Source organism: Lissotriton helveticus, chromosome 3_1 (assembly GCF_964261635.1).
Source record: "Lissotriton helveticus chromosome 3_1, aLisHel1.1, whole genome shotgun sequence".
In the NCBI taxonomy this organism is placed as follows: Eukaryota; Metazoa; Chordata; class Amphibia; order Caudata; family Salamandridae; genus Lissotriton; species Lissotriton helveticus.
Genome location: NC_136061.1, coordinates 1795540487 through 1795557319, shown reverse-complemented (window position 1 = coordinate 1795557319; position 16833 = coordinate 1795540487). Strand labels below are relative to the sequence as shown.

The 16833-nt window shown below is 44.6% G+C and overlaps 1 protein-coding gene across 1 annotated transcript in view; it reads left to right on the top strand.

Annotated features, from left to right (window-relative positions):
- The first annotated feature begins 119 nt into the window (after window positions 1-119).
- Window positions 120-16833, top strand: part of PDIK1L (PDLIM1 interacting kinase 1 like) — a 49542-nt gene continuing 32828 nt past the window's right edge. Inside the window, exon 1 of the mRNA XM_078682682.1 lies at window positions 120-318. The gene's annotated coding sequence lies outside the window, so the exon portion shown is untranslated. The remainder of the gene's footprint in view (window positions 319-16833) is intronic.

Below are 16833 nucleotides of genomic sequence, written 5' to 3'. Positions count from 1 at the left end.
GAGCCTGCAATCAGAGAAAAGAAACTCGCGAGCTTCATTGTGAGTGCGCGCGCGACTCCGATGACCGCGAGTGCGCGTGCGCACAAATTAAGGTAGTGACATATGAGCAGGGACGAGTGGCGTTTGGGAGTTCACGCGCGTGCGCAGTTATCCAGTTTGGCTTTTGAGCTTGCGCGCTGTTCTCAGTTGGTGCACGAGCTGCTGTACCCGCTCTTTGGTTGGCTCAGAGCGGTGGCGAGCGCGCGGGAGAGAGGGAGAAAGGAGCGCGAGAGCCCAAGGCAATGGCGACGGCAGAAGAGCTAGGGGATCCCCGCTGAGGTACGGAGGTATACTGTAGAAACGATGCAGTTGACCTGCCGGGAGACAGAATGAGAAGACTGTCTATATAGACGGGGTGGGTATGTCTTGGCTAGAATCGTTGAGGAGGTACGTTCGGAGGTGTGACAAGGCCTAAGGGGTTGCTGTTGGAGAACGAAGTGGCGTTGAGCGCAGAAAAGCGGGCCTGTTGAGAACAACAAGGCCCGATATAGACTGGTCTTCTGTGAAAATGGGGAGGAGCAGGGCAAAGGAACTGTTCTGCTCTGGGTACCTCGTCGACGATGAACGGTTTACTCGGGTGGATTTGAAGTTCGTTTAGAGATCTGGTGTGGTACCAGCTGTGGACAGTTCCTTTTATTAAATTAGAGTATTGCCAGTTCTGTCGAGTGTAGTTATAGTACGCGTAGTGGGAGGTGGAGCTAGTAACGTTGCCATTGTGCTAATCAACGCAAGGTGCGTTATTGAATCCATTTATGGAGACCTCGGATCTGGATAGTCTTTCAGTAGATTTTATTCTACATTCTAGTTCTGAACTCCCCTCGCCTGGAGCAGTGTTGTCCAGAAGTGATGGAGATATCTCATTTTGATTATTTCCTTCCAGCTATGCAGCCGTTTCCTCGTAAACCTTCCCAGTAGTTCCGAAGTCCTCATTTGGACATACTTCCATTTATTTGGCTGCTCATCTGGAGTGTTTTTTTTTTATTCAGGGCTTTCAGCTTGAGTATTTTTGTAGATAACCTTCCCAGAGTATTGTGCAGCGTTTCTTGTTCTACCGGGCCTAAAGAGTTGCTTCCTCTTAAGGTGGATTTCTCGCCTTGAGAGTTTTGTCTACGTCTGTCCGGCTTCTCACCTGGAGAGTATTAACCGCTTCTGCTAGGCCTGTGGTCGTGTTTGCTCCTGGCATGGCATGCTGCTTTTTCTTCCAGGCCTGTAATCTGTATTTATTTCTGCAGTACCTACTTCTAGATTTTCAGGCTCTGAAAGTTTTGCACCGCGGGTATTTTCTCAGCCAGTCTTGCAAGCTTCAACAGAAATATTGTCCCGAAGCTCAGTTCTGTCTGTCAGTGTTTTCTATTTCCTAAGTCCCGCAACCGGCAATGTGGTCTCTTAGTTTTCACACAGTACGGAGTGTTGATAACTTTGTCATGCCTGTTCGTTATAGCCACACTCGCCGTAGTTATGCGGCTTTGCCAAGACAGTTTTACAGAATTGTAGTACCGAATTATGTGGCCTATTTGACTAAAGTGCGCGGCTAAGAGAGACCAATTATGTGGCTTATAATTCCGTTAAAGGAGCTCTTAAGAACCGCATGTTATTTTTACATTCTTTTTAAGTTTAAATGCCGTTGAGTGAATAGCGTTGATGCTAATAGTGAACGCATTACAAATAATGGCTGAATTCGATGTGCAACATTTTTAAACTTTGCTTTTTATTCTCGAAATAAACATTTTGTCAATGTATGCAGCAGATAATGCATTATATAGTGCGTGCTGGACACTGACTACACAGGGCCACTGATGCACAATAATGCTTTCCCAGTAGACTGAGTATGGTGTTCCGTTTCGGTGGCCCTTCCCTCATTGGAGGAGTCTGTGCTGTCATTTCTTACTGCCTCTCGCCGTTGACGTTTCCTCATTTAACTTGATTGAGGTCGTTTTATCTCCCTCTGACCCTCCAATGACAGTGGTACAACCTTACCACTTGAGAATGTAGGGCACACTTTCACCTTTATCTCAGTTACAAGGGCACAAAGCAGCACGGTTAACGCAGCATAATGCTCCAGTGTAGTGTCTTGTCAGTGGCTCCTGGGCATCACAGGTTTCTTAGTCGGAAAAATGCATACTAGAAATCAGTTCTGATCAAGACATGGGTACATACAGCTTATTTGGCCAGACTCCTCCAGGCTAAGAATTCTCTCCTCTGATGGTAGTGAATTTGCCTGTCTCCTGAGGAGACAGGATTTAATAATTAGCACAAATGTTGCGAGGTAACATTAACGGCTACAACTGCCTTCCTCCCCACTTTAGTTTTAGGATAGGGTCTTGTTACATTAAGAAGTTGTGTGCTGTAAAGGAGGCACTGGGAGCACGCATGTACAGGTACCATTATTCAGGAATAAGCTACAGGTATAAGAAACCTAACCAAGAACCATGATTTAACCAGCTCCAACCCCAGCTTTTTGACAATATACTAGACATGTCATATTCTGCTTGGCAGTGCTTCTACAAACAGGAGTCCCCTAGACCCCAGATTAAATGAATTCTCTTTTGGGGCTTTTTTTATCAGTGTTAATGTGTTCACCGTAATAGACCCTGTCACTGTATGTAAGAGATTAATTATTTCACTAAAGCTACGAATATTATTTCACTAAAGCTACGAAGGACAAAGATATGGGTCGTATCATATGTCATGTCTCACCTTATTGGCAGTTAAATACAAGAATTGTGTTTTAGAACCTTTAGTTACTGATCCTTTTTAAAGTTGTTTAGGTCGACCTTCTTCATTTCGGCCATTGCAAGCTGTCTGGTTTCGAAAGACCTATGCTCTTTTACAGCGAGCTTAGATCCTGCCCATTGTTTACCATTGGTTGGCTTTATTGCTACTTTCACTAGCTTTCTTTGTATTTGTTGCTTTTTGCGGCCACATTATTTTAATTCTGTTTGCCTCTCTCCTGGGGCATAGTTGCTATACTTGTGTCCCTCCACTGCTTTCTTTTTGGACTCTTGAGCTCTCCATCAAAGTGCATGTATATTCCAGCAGGATGTACCTCTTTTCTCTCCCTTCGTTGTTGCTCTTTCTCACCTGTGTTCTCCCCATCTCGCGCTCACCTTTGTGTGCTTTTCCCTATGTTGTTTTTCGCTCGTGTGCTTTTCTCTCGAGTGCTGTTTTGCAGGGTTTATTTGTTTTTTTAGAAATAAACAATGCAGCAATTTCATGATCTGCCTTAAATTCGCCTTTGCTCTACTTATACTTGTTAAAATCAAATTGTATTTCCAAATACTTGAAGCTGAAAGACTTTTTTTTAAATGGCACCAGTAACAATTTGTAGGCACACATGTAGAGTATGCTCTTGTCTACAAAATGGTTCGTCATGCTGCTCAGCATCTTGCTGGTGCTGTGTAGCATGGCTAAAAAGCCTTGGCAAAGCAAATGGGTCCTGTAGGCGAGAACTTTTGGTTTTGTCAATGCTGGTTTCAGTTACATTACCCTGTCATCAAAAGGAGCTTGGAGTGTCAAGTGTTCGCTTTTGGAGAATGGTAAACAACCATGTGCACTGTTGCAATCTAAAACACACCTGTTATCCACATTCAGGGAGGGCAGCATTTTTGTTTTGTTTACTTAGTGTAACTTGAATGTTCATTGGAAATAGGCAGTGGTAAATCTCTGCAGAGTGGTTAGGGCTGTTTATAATGAAACCATAATTCAAAAGATCTCATAAATTGTGCTTTTTTAAAAAAAAAATTTCATTTAGAACATTGATAATGCCTAAAAAATGAGATACCAGTATTACCCTATTGGTGACACTGTTATTAATGTCACAAGGCTTTTATATTTCATCTGTTAATCAATTTGGCACCATTTGACGAATCTTGCACAACTTTTACATCAAATTGCATAGGTGGGTAATTTTCGAAAGAGGTACCTTGGTATAGCTCTTTCCTATTGTGATTCTCATGAGGAACGTTGGGGGAGAAAGCTGTGATTACACTAAACCTGGCATGAAAGGTTACTCAGTAGAGCCTTGTATTCCTTTGCTGTAGATCTATTAAGTATTTTCTGAGATATTTGCGGTAGAAAAAGGTGTCAAGCTGACTTCAAAGCATTTTAAAAATCCTTAGCAGATTCAAGGATTTGGGCTATCAGATTGGCTGTCAGCAACTAAAAATTCTTGCAGTAACACTGTCCTTACATACATGATCGCCAAATTTTCCCGCAGCCATATCTAAGCAAAATTAAACACTAAAGTCGCTCCATCCCTTCCCTCTATGCCATGCCCACATACTGTGGAACATAACCCTTGACCTCCCAACTGGAACCGCTGTTGTGTTTTTTTTTTTTTTTCAGAGGTTGTCTTCTAAGCAGGTTCGCTCGGTGTGTATATCTTGTCTATTCAGGTAAGTATTATGTTGGACAGAGAAGGTCTGCTGTAGCGAACTTAATTTGTAATGTGGCCTGAGACATGGCATTAGAGTCCCTGCTTTAGGACAACCAGCGCCTGCTCCGCATTTCGATCGAAGGAGCTTTGTGAAACACAGCCTGATGTCTCTGCTCTCCGGCGAGGGGGTGCCTGGGATACCAGTGTCTCTGGCTGGGGGCGGAGCTCGGGAACCTGCGCAGGCATTGGATACTCTCTTGGGGTCTCGCACTAGGATTTTCAAGGCTGCGTAAGCCTCCTGCGTCGGGCATTGTACATTAGGGTCAGCGCTGTGATTTGTCCAGCTTGCACTTTATCATTTGTGTGGCCCCCTGCTTGTGTGATGGCATGTTGTGTTCCTGTTAGGGTGGTAATTGGCAGTTGGGACTGTCCTGTATCTTCTTTAGGCTTGTCCATTGGTGGGTCGGTGTCTTAGCAATGAGTGTTGCAGTAACAAAGCTTTTGGGGATCGTTCTTTTTCATTGGTCCGTTTTTGTGGTAAGTGGGCTCTATATGGTTGTTCTTTTGTCTGGCCCCAATTCCTCACAAAGACATCCTCTGCACTTTGCAGGGAAATAAAACGTTTTCTAGCCAACACATCAAGAATTTTCAATTCTATCAAGGATACGGAGGCGAGGATTATGCTTCTCTTGCTTTTACTGAAGCATTACAGCAGCCAATAAACTTTAAACTACATAACCCGGAAGGCATAACCCTCCTGCTGTTCACCAATCACCTTACCTCCAATCAAGTATATAACTTCATAATGTGGAAGTCCTTCCTCTTTCTTTGCGAACAACCAAATAAGTCCTTGACATCGAATTCATAGAACCAGAAATCCGCTGGCCATCAGACACTGTCCAGAAACCGGCTCCCATGAACTAAGATTAAACTACTGTCGTCAACCGAAGTAGCGGGAACTGTCTCAAGACCCTTCAGGTCGTCTTGGTCTCTGCTCCTGAAAAGAAAATTCAGGCCATAATATCCCATCATCATGAAATACAGCATCAGCATTGGGAGGGGGGGGGGTGGTGGTGGTAACCAAACCGTAAAGATGTTCATCTATTACAATTCGTAATCTATATCTCATAAATAACATCGCATAATACAACACCAATTCTAGGGTGGGGTAATTCTTGCCTCCGTGTCTTTAATAAAATTGAAAATTCTTGACGGGTCAGCTAGAATTTTTTTTTTTTTATTCTCTCAGGAAATGGAGGCTTCTGATTATACTAGTTTAAAGTTGAGCGACCACTATCGGTTGCTACACCGGTTTTCCATTGACATGCGTATGGCCAGCTGAAATCGTGAAACTAAAATTAACTGTCATATCCGCCAGTTCCTGACTGCCCCCATCTGATAGAAAGTTAGCAATCTCCTGAATACCAGATCCCAAGTGATCCAACTCTCGTTCACCACACCAACAAATCCATCTACACCATGCTGATTCATAACGTTTGTTCGTAGAGGGAGCCCAAGATTGTGACAGAAACAACATTGCCTCCTGCAAAACTCCCAGCACTTGTCATACTCGCCGGAAAGTCTCCAGGCCATGGGGGACAACTGACACCGAACCACATGCGAATGAGGGATGTTCATCGGATCTTGCAGAAGTTCCAGGAATGAGATCAGTTGAACCGAGGAGTATAGGACCTGGTTATTGCCACCGTTCACCTCAACTGAGCCTTCAAATAAGGAGTGATCAAGAGCACCTCTGCTCCATGGCGATGCATCTGTCCCAATACTCGCTGAATCATAACTAAGGCTCCCTGTTTTCCATTACTAATTTTACTAATATGTCTGCCCACACTACAGCATGGCAGACATATTACAGTGTAGGGCAAATTGGCATACAAAAACAGCGTGGAAGACTTCTCGTCTAGTAATTGTATCAGGTGTGGAATCTGTGATCTCAGAGCTGCAGGTTTAAGTCGGAGAATGACAAGGAACCATGTGTGATTCATAGACACACACAATGAAAACTAGTTTTGCTCGATGAGTAGTTATTCATTTAGCGATTTCAAGTCTCAAGCTGTCATACATCAAAATGTGTGTGGTTTTTAATGATGGCACCTTATGGCCTATGGGAAAGTTTGTTTAATTTATTTTAAAGACCACGACAATCAGTGCTACATTGTATTGTAATTGCATTTATTTAACGAGTACTACCCCTGACGAGGCGCGTGCCTTTGCACTATGTCGCAAGAAGTGACTTGTAGCCCGCATGATTCTGCTGGTCGTTATATCAGCCTACGTCACATGTTTCATTTGTGAGTGAAGTACAACAGTTTTACTGTACCTGAATAGTTTGCCCGGAGGTGGGGCGGACTGGCCCCTCGAAGATCTTACAGTAAAGGTTCCGCCTCAGCGCTCCGCCTGCGCCCTCGTCCTCCCCGCAGGTGGCAGTCGCCCAAATCCGAGCCCCCTGAGCCAAGTTAAAGTGAGGAGGATGAAGCCGCTGCTTCCGGCTACAGCGTCACCTGGGACCCTCTGAGCGGAGGCGCCATCCATCCCCATCTGCAGTCTAAAGAGCAGCAGGGCAGCGCCAAGAAGTGCCAGGCGTCTGGCAGGCGACACTGTCCGTGTCCTGTGGCGCCCCTCTTCTTTCCAACGGTGCGGATGGACCACTTGACCCGGGAGTGCCATCCCAGAACAGTCAGTCACTCTCAGACAGGGCGTCTCGGCGTGCTGCAACTTACTCCCCGCAGAGGGTCCTCCTGCTCCCCACATCTTGGAAATTCGGTTTCAGCTCTACTGCGGAAACACAAATGGAAAATGCAACCACGGGCACCCTGGAAAGAACACCCCCATGTAGCCTGACCAGGCAGGCAGCCCCACGCATCTGGAGAGAGTAGGAGAGGCAAAGGGCAGTGTTGGGTGGCACAACAAACAGGAATGCGGACGCTCACGGGGAAAAAAAGTTTTCACAAACTCTTGAAAGTATCAACAGAATTGAGACTGAAAGGTGTAAATTGGCTTGAGTTACATGTGTTTGGGTCGCGCTGTGGAGAGAGGGGCCTCTTGTCTTTATGGGGCCATGTGTAAAGACAAAGTGCTTTGCGATAGCAGCAAAGCAGGCGAGCCAGTCCGGCTTGTAGGCGAAAGGGCATGAACCAAAAACCCTCATTTCCAATGGCAGGCAACCGTTCAGCATAAACGGATGACACCAGCCAATTGAAATGAGGGGGCAGGGCTTGCAGCCCTCTACTGAAACTCCTCGGTCACAATAAATCTCGCAGAGGCGAGCAGTGCTTTACGCTGCAATGGCATGTGAGACCTAAAAATGGCTTTGCCATTCCTTGCATCCATATGATCCAACCACCAGGATATTTCTGTCATGGCTTCCGTGGGCAGGACTATCCGTTCAGAGTAAATAACCATTGCGAAGAGGCAAAATCTTCACCCGCTGCAGGACCCGATGATGTAGAGGTCCTGGGAATATTGCCTGGATCGAAGAGGCCAAAAGACCCACCAGGCAAGCCAGGATCCTCAAGGATGTAGTCCCGAGTGGCAATCACTTCAACTTTCCTGATCGAAACCCGCTTCTTCAATGACTGCAATAGTTGTCAGCAATGACTTGGAACCCCAGAAACTCCATTGTCTCAGAGGGTATCATGACCAATTTGTCCATATTGATAACAAACCCCAACTCTTGAAGTAGCTGGGTCGTCCAAGATAAGTGGAGTAAGACCATCTCCGGGCCATGACTAGAATATAATCTATAACTCCCCTTTCCCGGATTTACTGTACACCTGGTTTGAGCAACTTGATGAAACACCAAAGGGTAGAGGAAAGGCAGAACGGCATGGCGATTTAAACTCGAACCATCAATGTCGCCATTGAAACACTAGGAACATCCAATGAAGTGGGGAAATCGGAACAGCCAGATAAGCATCCTCTAGGTCGAGACGAATCACCCAGTCTCCCTCTAATAATAGATCTCGCAACAAATGTATGCCCTTCACCTTGAACTGGCGATTCACAATCCAGGAATAGAATTCCTTGAGATTTAGCACCAGTCTGAACCCATGGCCCTTCTTTGGAACCGGCAAGATTGTGCTGGTGAAGCCATAAGGATGAGGACATGATTCTACAACGGGTCCTTTCTGCAGCAGGGACATAACCTCACTGTCTACGAAAGCACTCTCTATTAGGCAAAAATGGAGAGGACCCGTTCTCTGACCTTGTGTTGAGGAGGAGTAGATTTCAAGGCGAAAGCCTAGGACTTTTTAAAGAACCCATGGAACCCAAGTCCATGTCTCCCAATCGTGGCAAAATAAACCAATCCTTCCTCCCACCCACACTTCCCAAGACTGAACAATCTTTGCCTGTGTGCGAAGTGTCACTGGAGTTGCTCCCTCCGCTGTATCCTCACGGTTCTATCTGCCTCTACCACCCCCCCCCCCCCTGATTGCGGGTGGGATAGAATTGGATCGGGTAGCACCCTCATGTCCTCTGGAGGCATGGTAGAAGCCACAGCCGGCGTTTGACCCCTGAATCCTCTGGCCCTGGCAGAACGGCCACTGGGAAAATCTTTAAGTGAGCTCTAGGCCATGTCCAAGGCAGACAATGTGGGGACATATTTCCCTAGGTTGTTTACAAATTTGTTGCCAAACAGTACATTGGTTATGGGGCCAGCCTCTGTAGAGGCCAAATCTGTCAACTAAGGATCAATCGTCATCCGAAAGGATTTCCTATGTTCTGTCGATAAGGCACAGTTAGCATTCCCTAAAAAGCACAGCGCTCTCTGTGCCCATTCCAAGACTTCAGTTGGGTCGAAATGAGAATTAAAATCCTTAGCCCGTACTGTCAAGTCTAAAATCTTAGTGAGGGGACCTAACGCATCCGGGAGCTTGTCCTGGCATCCCCATCAAGCTCTATCAAGCCCCTTCTTTAGTTCTTTCGCAAACTTCTTTAGAAATGTCGCCATGCTAGGATAGAGGTCTGGAGTTTCCGTCACTTTGCCAAGGAGGGTAGGGCGAGGGCACTATTGGTTTCTGTAATGCTTCAGCAAAGACAGAGAAGCATAATCAATAGCCTCTGTTACCTGACACAGAATTCCCTGCATTAGTGAAGGTGGATGGGCTGTTGGGTGACAAAGAGGTTGAAGGGGCCGTCTAGGTCCTTTGCTGCTTTCAATTTTGCAATCCGGTCCTCTGCGTATACCAGTTATGTGTTTTAGTCCCTACTGGGGGACTGTCCGAGTATTTCTGATCAGCTTTTTCAGGATGATGAGTCTTTCGCAATGTTGGAGCAGCAGTTGCACTGTTTGTGTGACCTGTCTTTTGATTCTCTGAGTGCTTCTGCGGCGGCTGCTGGGTAGTCCTTTGCAGAGACAGTTGTGACTTAAGCTGCAGAAGGCGGAGGCAGTGCAAAGTGTGCCCTTGTGAAAATTCCCTTCACAGGTTCCAAGCTGTTTAAGGCCATGTTCAAGAAGATGGTGGAGGATAAAAACAAGCTTTTGATCCGGCATTTCAGAAGAAAAAAGCCTACCGGCCCATTCGTGGTAGGGGATGTGGCGGGGGCTCCCTTCCTTTAGTAAGTCCCGGGGCCGGCAGGGAGTTTCCGATTCTGCCCATAAGGCTATGTCATGACTATCCTTTGGCTCTGGAGGGAGTCCCAATTGGGGGTGCCTCAGAACTTTTTTGCCAGTTTAGGAGGAGTTTGTTCAGGGATCATTGGGTCTTATAAATTATCAGATCAGGATCGTTTTTTGCATCCTCCCTCAAAGCTTCCTTTCTACCCCTGTTTCGGTGTCACCAGTGAAATAGGGCCTTTTGGAAGGGGTTCAGGACCTGTTGGACAATAGAGGCATTGTGAGGGTTCTGGTGGATCAACAGGGCAAGGGTCTTATTTGATCCTTTGTTTGATCAGGAAGCCGAATGGGAATTGCAGGCCAGTGTTTGTTTTGAAAGCAGTGAATTTCTGCGTTCCGTACAAGTCATTCAAGACGGTTACTCTACAACTGACTCTTCCTTTTCTGTCCCTGGGGGATTTTTCTGACTTCCCTGGATCTGATGGATGCATATTTTCGTGTGCCAGTGAACCTGGCCTCGCAGATGTTTGAGGTTCTGTGTGGGCAGAGATCATTTCCAGTTTCAGGTATTGCAATTTGGATTTTCTGCCTCTCCACACATAACAGTGTTGCAAGCTTCCACCGGATCCATGTCCTCTGCTTTCCCAGTCAGTCTCAGGTGAGTCTGATCCAGTTACAGTTGGTGGCCTGGCTGTTGAGAAGTTGGAAAAACTTTTGGCTTTGTGGGAAGCCACCTGTCTTTGGGTTGTTCTCCAGAAGCTGCTCTTTATTCAGCAGTCTAGGGAACAGTCTATGCTTAAATCTCATTCCCGTCATTGGGTTTCTTTTCAGAGCTGGTGTTTTGGGAGAGGTTGGTCGGCTTTGAATGTGGAAAAGATAAAGATTTTGGGCTTTCTGAAGGAGGACTTTCAGTTGGGCTTGACTGTTTCCACGTTACATGCGCAGTGGGCTGCGGTGGGGGCCTTAAGGGATCCGAACTGTGAGTGCATGGTTCCGTTAGTGATGCGACTTTTGAGGAGGTTTTTTTTCTGAAAAAGCCGGTGAGTAAGTCCTTGTCTCCTAGTTGGGACTTGGTGTTGTGGGGTTTACAGTCTGCTCCGTTCATGTCCCTGCGGAAGGTTCCCCTTCGATTTCTCACAATTAAGGTGATTTTTCCTGGTGGCTATCGCAGCTGCCAAGCTGGTTGGGGAATTTGGCTCTTTGCTGTGTTCTGAGCAGTTTTTTTTGAGGTGCTATCCTGATACGGTTGTTCTGGGGCCTGATTCTACATTTTGTCCTAAGGTGCCTTTCCTCTTTCCACTGTTCAGAGAAGTTTTGTGTGCAGACCCTCAGACTGAGGGTGAGGTTCTTCTGCACCGTTTGATGTCAGGCGGGCCATTTGAGTGCATCTGGATCTTACTCGTCCTTTTCGTAAGGTGGATTCTCATTACATAACCTGTTAGCTGTCCAGGGTCCAAAGCTTTCTGTGTCTACTTACACTCGGTGGTTGAAGTGTGCTGTTATTGCCACTTATGAGTCTATTGGTGCGACTGTGCCTAGGTCGGTTCAGGGTCACTCGACCAGGGATGGCGGCTTCCTGTGCGATTTTTGAAAGGGGCCTTGATGGTTATTTACCAGGCCACCACTTGGAGTTCCGCACACACTTGTATGTCTCATTACTGCTTGGAGGTGGATAGTGATGTGTTTTGTTGACGCAGTGTGGAGTTCTGTTCACGATTTCTGACGTGCTCCATACTGTTTTGGAATAAATTCTGGTTCTGCACTTGTAGTGTGTGAAGGAGATTATTGATTGGGTATCTGCTCATGTATGTGAGGACTGTGACGGAGAAGGCGGACAAAGTGGTAATGTCCGTTTACTTACCAGTTAAGTTGATAACTGTGTCTACGACCTCCCCGTCAGTCCTGGTTCCCATCCCTGTGTTTGGCTTGGGATTGCAGGGTTTCCGGTTACAAGTTCAATGGTTATGTTCCAAAGGATGTGGGCATGGTCGAGAGGGTAGGAATGGGAGCCATTTTATTGTTTACATTTGCTTGGATATGGCTGTGGGGGACCTGGCGCTCATGTATGTAAGGGCTGTGACTTGGAGGTCTTAGACCCGGAGTAATAAACTTCACCAGTAAGTAACCGTACATTACCGGCTGATGGGGTGCAAACAGGAAGAAGGGCCCTGACCACCTCACCAACCTTTCCCTCCTCCTCCTAGGATTTGAAAGAAATTATATTTATAGATCTGTATTGGGAATCCTGTATGAATGAAAACATAAATTTCATTGCAACTCTGAATGGCACAGGTCATGTGCAGTGAGCGTTGTGGACTTGTGAGTTGGCACATCATACCAAGTTGGCACGAGGCTAGCACAAGGACTGACTTCAGGACAGGCTGTAAGCCCAGAGTCCACTCCATGTGGCCAACGCCCAGACACAACTGATTTTATGGCACCCAAGCTAACCCAGAGCATGCTGTGAGTTGTCAAAGGCCATGAGCAGCTGATTCAGTGGCATATTGACTGCAGTAGAGCTTGCATCTAGAGTCTACTACGCATTGCTGGAGCCTTAATGGGATTGGCTCACAAAAGCTTAAATGGCGTGCCTAGCCAAATGCGAAACTGTGCAGCCAACTACTTCCTGTGCTCTAGCCTACGGACATTTTCTGCTTCTTGCCGGCCTTGTATAATTTAAAGAGTACATTCATTGAGGGGCTGTTTGTGAGTCCACCTCATTTGTTGTTCTGTTGAATTGTCATTTAAAATTTTGCTTCCACCCACCACAGCAAGGGGCAGTGAGTTTGCCCACTTTCATCATTGGAGTATCACAATGTTCCTGGGTCACATTCACTTAAAACAAAATTTCCTTTTAATGCCACTACTAATGGGACAATACTGTGCAATTTTTGCTCCAGTATGTTGGTAAGAGCACAATGCAATTCGCAACCAAGCAGTTTACCTAACAGGTTAACATAATTTATGGAAGAGCTAGCATGAATTTGTTTGTAGTGTTTCTTTGAGCATTGTGGTTACTCGCCCCCTCCCCCACCCACCCAATCTCTGGCTTTGTTCTTTATTTGAGAGCTCCTTCGGCTGTCAATTCACAGTGCCGCAGTATGGATCTTTGAGAGAGGGATACGTGGAGCTAAAACTTGTATATGTATTTCATGAATACCTAAGTCTTTAGTATAAGGGCAATGCAAAAATTGCATTATTATTTGGGTGGATCACTAGCCACCTCGAGGAATAATCACAACCCTTGTCGTGGTGAACTTGCCAAATCACTAAATTAATCTGTGCTCAACCTCCCGGTAGCTATGGCACAGAGCAGACCTGGTTAACCGCTTCCGCGCGACCGCGTTTTCCCGCTGTGCGCTGGAATTTCAAAAATGCGCTGTTTATGACAAAGCCAGCTCGTCATCCGCGTAGCGCAGGTAACGCCCATGACGAGCTGGCTTTGTCGTTAGCGCGGAAGGGGTTAATGTAAGGCGGTGTGTGAAGTATTTATGCAGTACCGAAAATAATGTTGAAATGCAAAACAATAAAAATCGTGCCCCCAAATTAGACCAATAGAGTACAATTAAATAGCAAAATGACAATAGTCCAATAAGGGGAACCGTCAGGGGACACTTTGTACCGTATTTTAGGGACTTTTTAGGAATATGCAAATTCAACCATGTTTCAAGACTAAGCACATGCACTTCACCACTGGTAAACAGTTCTAAAGGCATCGTAAATATAGGGTCCAACAAAAGGTGAAACAGCTGTGGTAATCATGCAGGAAAGGCGGATTTCCTAAAGACGAGTTCTCTTAGGAAATGCTGTGTGCTCACTTTAGATCACTTAATGCTTTTCCAGTATAAACATGTGTACATATGTTTGCAAAATGTACCAGTTTGAGGCTACTTATAATCACGCTTCCACTTATTTTTATACTGATTTTTAAAAAATAGCGTTGGTCTTCCTTTCTGCATTCATTTTTATATACAAAAAAATAGAAAATGGGTCCTCCTTTTGAATTATTCTCATTGTTTAGAATGACTGCCTTGTGCGTAACAGTGCAGATTGACCGATAGGGGGAGTTGAAGAAAATAGTTTTGTGATTTAATTTTTAATAACTTAATGTGTGAAGTTGTTTAAGCTGTTGTACAATGTTAATGTTTCAGATGAGCATTTTATATGGCTGCTTATAAAACCGTGTTTCTGCGTTTAAGAGTACATTTATTTATTAAATACATTTGGGAATCTATTTGCTGCACCTTAATTTTTACACTAAACTCAATCACTATGGATCAATGCAGATTAAAGGAGCAAAAAATAAACTGGGTTAAATGGAGATGGAGGCAAAAATGGAGTCCTAATTATTATGCTCCCTATTTGTATTCACATACATGCAGAAGATTGAAAGTAAGATTGATACCTATTTGCTCTGAAAATTATATTTACGTTAGAAGTGACACTTGCGGGGGCATTTTAAATTTTCACCTCTGCTAATGTTTATATAGAAAATAGTCAAGGCGGCCATTTTGATGGTGCCATGATTTAGGAGCCCTTTTGCACGTTCTAGTACTGTTGGACACCACACAGCCCATTCACTATAAAAGGAAGGGCGATGCATGGATGCACCTGTACTACATGCTGATATTTTTTTTGAGGCTCACACAGTTGCTTGGCAATAAGTTTGGGTTTGCAGTAGAGAGAGATAAAAACTATGTTTATTTAGACCATAGTCTTTAAACCATGCATAAATCATGATTAGGATCCACATAGTGATAACAATTTTATAAAAAAAAATTGAAATAAGCAATTTCACCTACAGTGTAAAGGGAGATATCGCCCCCTACAACAACACAATTCATTTAACACATACCATTACACTCTAAACCCATAAAATTCATGTTATTGGAAAAACACAAAAAACATTTAAAATAAATGCTCCTCCTTTAATTTCTCCCTTACGTCTTTTGTTGCTTTCAGAAATGTTCCCATTGCAATGGCAATATCTAGAGATGGCATGTCCATAAAAAGAAACTGCTTGAGCACGTGAATTCACCTTGTATTTTAAAAATATTGGATATAATTGCCAAAATCAATGTGCAATCTGGCAATATGTGCAGAGTATCATTTCTTATTCCTAGGCAGCACTTACAAATGCCATCTGATTAGATCAATACTGCCTTTAATTTTTTTTCCATCTTCCAAGGTTTAATACCAACACGAACCCTTAAAATGTCGTGTCTTAAACCCTTTGTTGGGCAGAAAGTCCAAATATGGGAACCAGACTTCCTTTTCCCATGAGCTCATCAGCCATTTGCCTGTTTTTTCCCCCTCATATAATCAAGATCTTTCAGCCTTGAGTAAAAGAGCCCTTGGTCGCTAAGCGTTCTTTGTAAAAATCTACATCCAGCGCTGACTGTAAAAGGCTCAGCGTAAGGTGCGCTGCTGTATTCTGGAGGGTTCTTCTTACTTCCCTTGCCCAAACAAGGCTACTAGTTTGGATCTCTTCTCTGCACCAAGTTGAGACCTTCTGTACACCACCTAAAGCCTGGCGTTTCCAAAATCTTAATAAGGACATTTGGGTCTTTACACTCCATGCTATTAGCCCTAACTCCACTCTGATTGCTTGGATCATAGTGCAGTTAGGTGGGACAATAGCATTTTTAGGATCTTTCCTTCTTCACGATCCCACCCCCGTTTGCCACTCAAGTAGAGCACTTCTGCCCTGTACAATACTTGCGGGGCGTCATTGCTTCAAATGCCTTTAACATGGGTCTGTGTGACATATCACCATATTCTTTGTTGAATTTTTTTCAGCCCACAGACTGACAAAGGCTTGCTGCTTGAGCCTCCAGATGAGTACTCCATTTTAGCACGCTATCAAACCAAAGGCCTAAATATCTACATTTGTTGACTATTTCCAGTTTGTCTTGTCCTAAAAACCAGTTAAATTTTTTTGCCTCTCTTCCCAAAGCATAAGACCTTTGTTTTATCCATATTAAGTTACAAAAATGTATCACAGTAATTTTTAAACACATTCAATTTCCTATGGAAGCCCTTTTCAGTTTGGTCGAGGATCACAAGGTCATCTTCGTATAAAAGGCAGGGCACTTTATTTCCACTCATTGGCGGACTTGCACTCCTTTCTACTTCTAGCACAGCTGGGAGGTCTGCTAAGAAAATTGAAAAGAGCAAGGGTGCCAAAACGCACCACTGTCTAAGGCCATTCTTTACCAATATTTTATGAGTTAATGACCCCTGTGTATCTCTGACCTGGGCCCAGTTCCCACTATAACTCTTTTAAAATGTTCAAAATGCCATCAGGTATTCCATATCTTCCCAGAGGCAGTTACGGTCCACGGAATCAAAGGCTGCCCGAAAATCGACAAAGCAACAAACCAATTTACCATTTTGCTCTATCGATTTCCTGGCTAATGCCTATGGGGAAACGCAATGGTCTATAGTGGAGTGTCCTTCTTTAAAACCTCCCTGTTCAATAGGCACAATAGATCCTTGTTCTGCCCAATCTTTTAGCTTACCTAATATTATTTTAGCAAAGATATTTTCGCCTATATCTAGTAGGTTAATTCGTCTGTAGTTCTTTGGGGCGTAAACATCCCCTTTCTTATGGATCGGCCTAATTACAGCGCCCTTCCAATTGGTAGGGATCGTCCCTGACTCTAAGATTACTAAAAACATTTGAGAGAAGAATTCTGCCCAGCAGGACCATTTTGAATTTGTCAGGGCAGGTAGGTATTCCGGGCCTACCGCTCTTGTTAAATTCAATGTCCTTATTATACTAAGCACATTTGCTGCTTTAAAATCTGATTTTGGGTCCTCTACCAGATCCCTCCAATCCCTG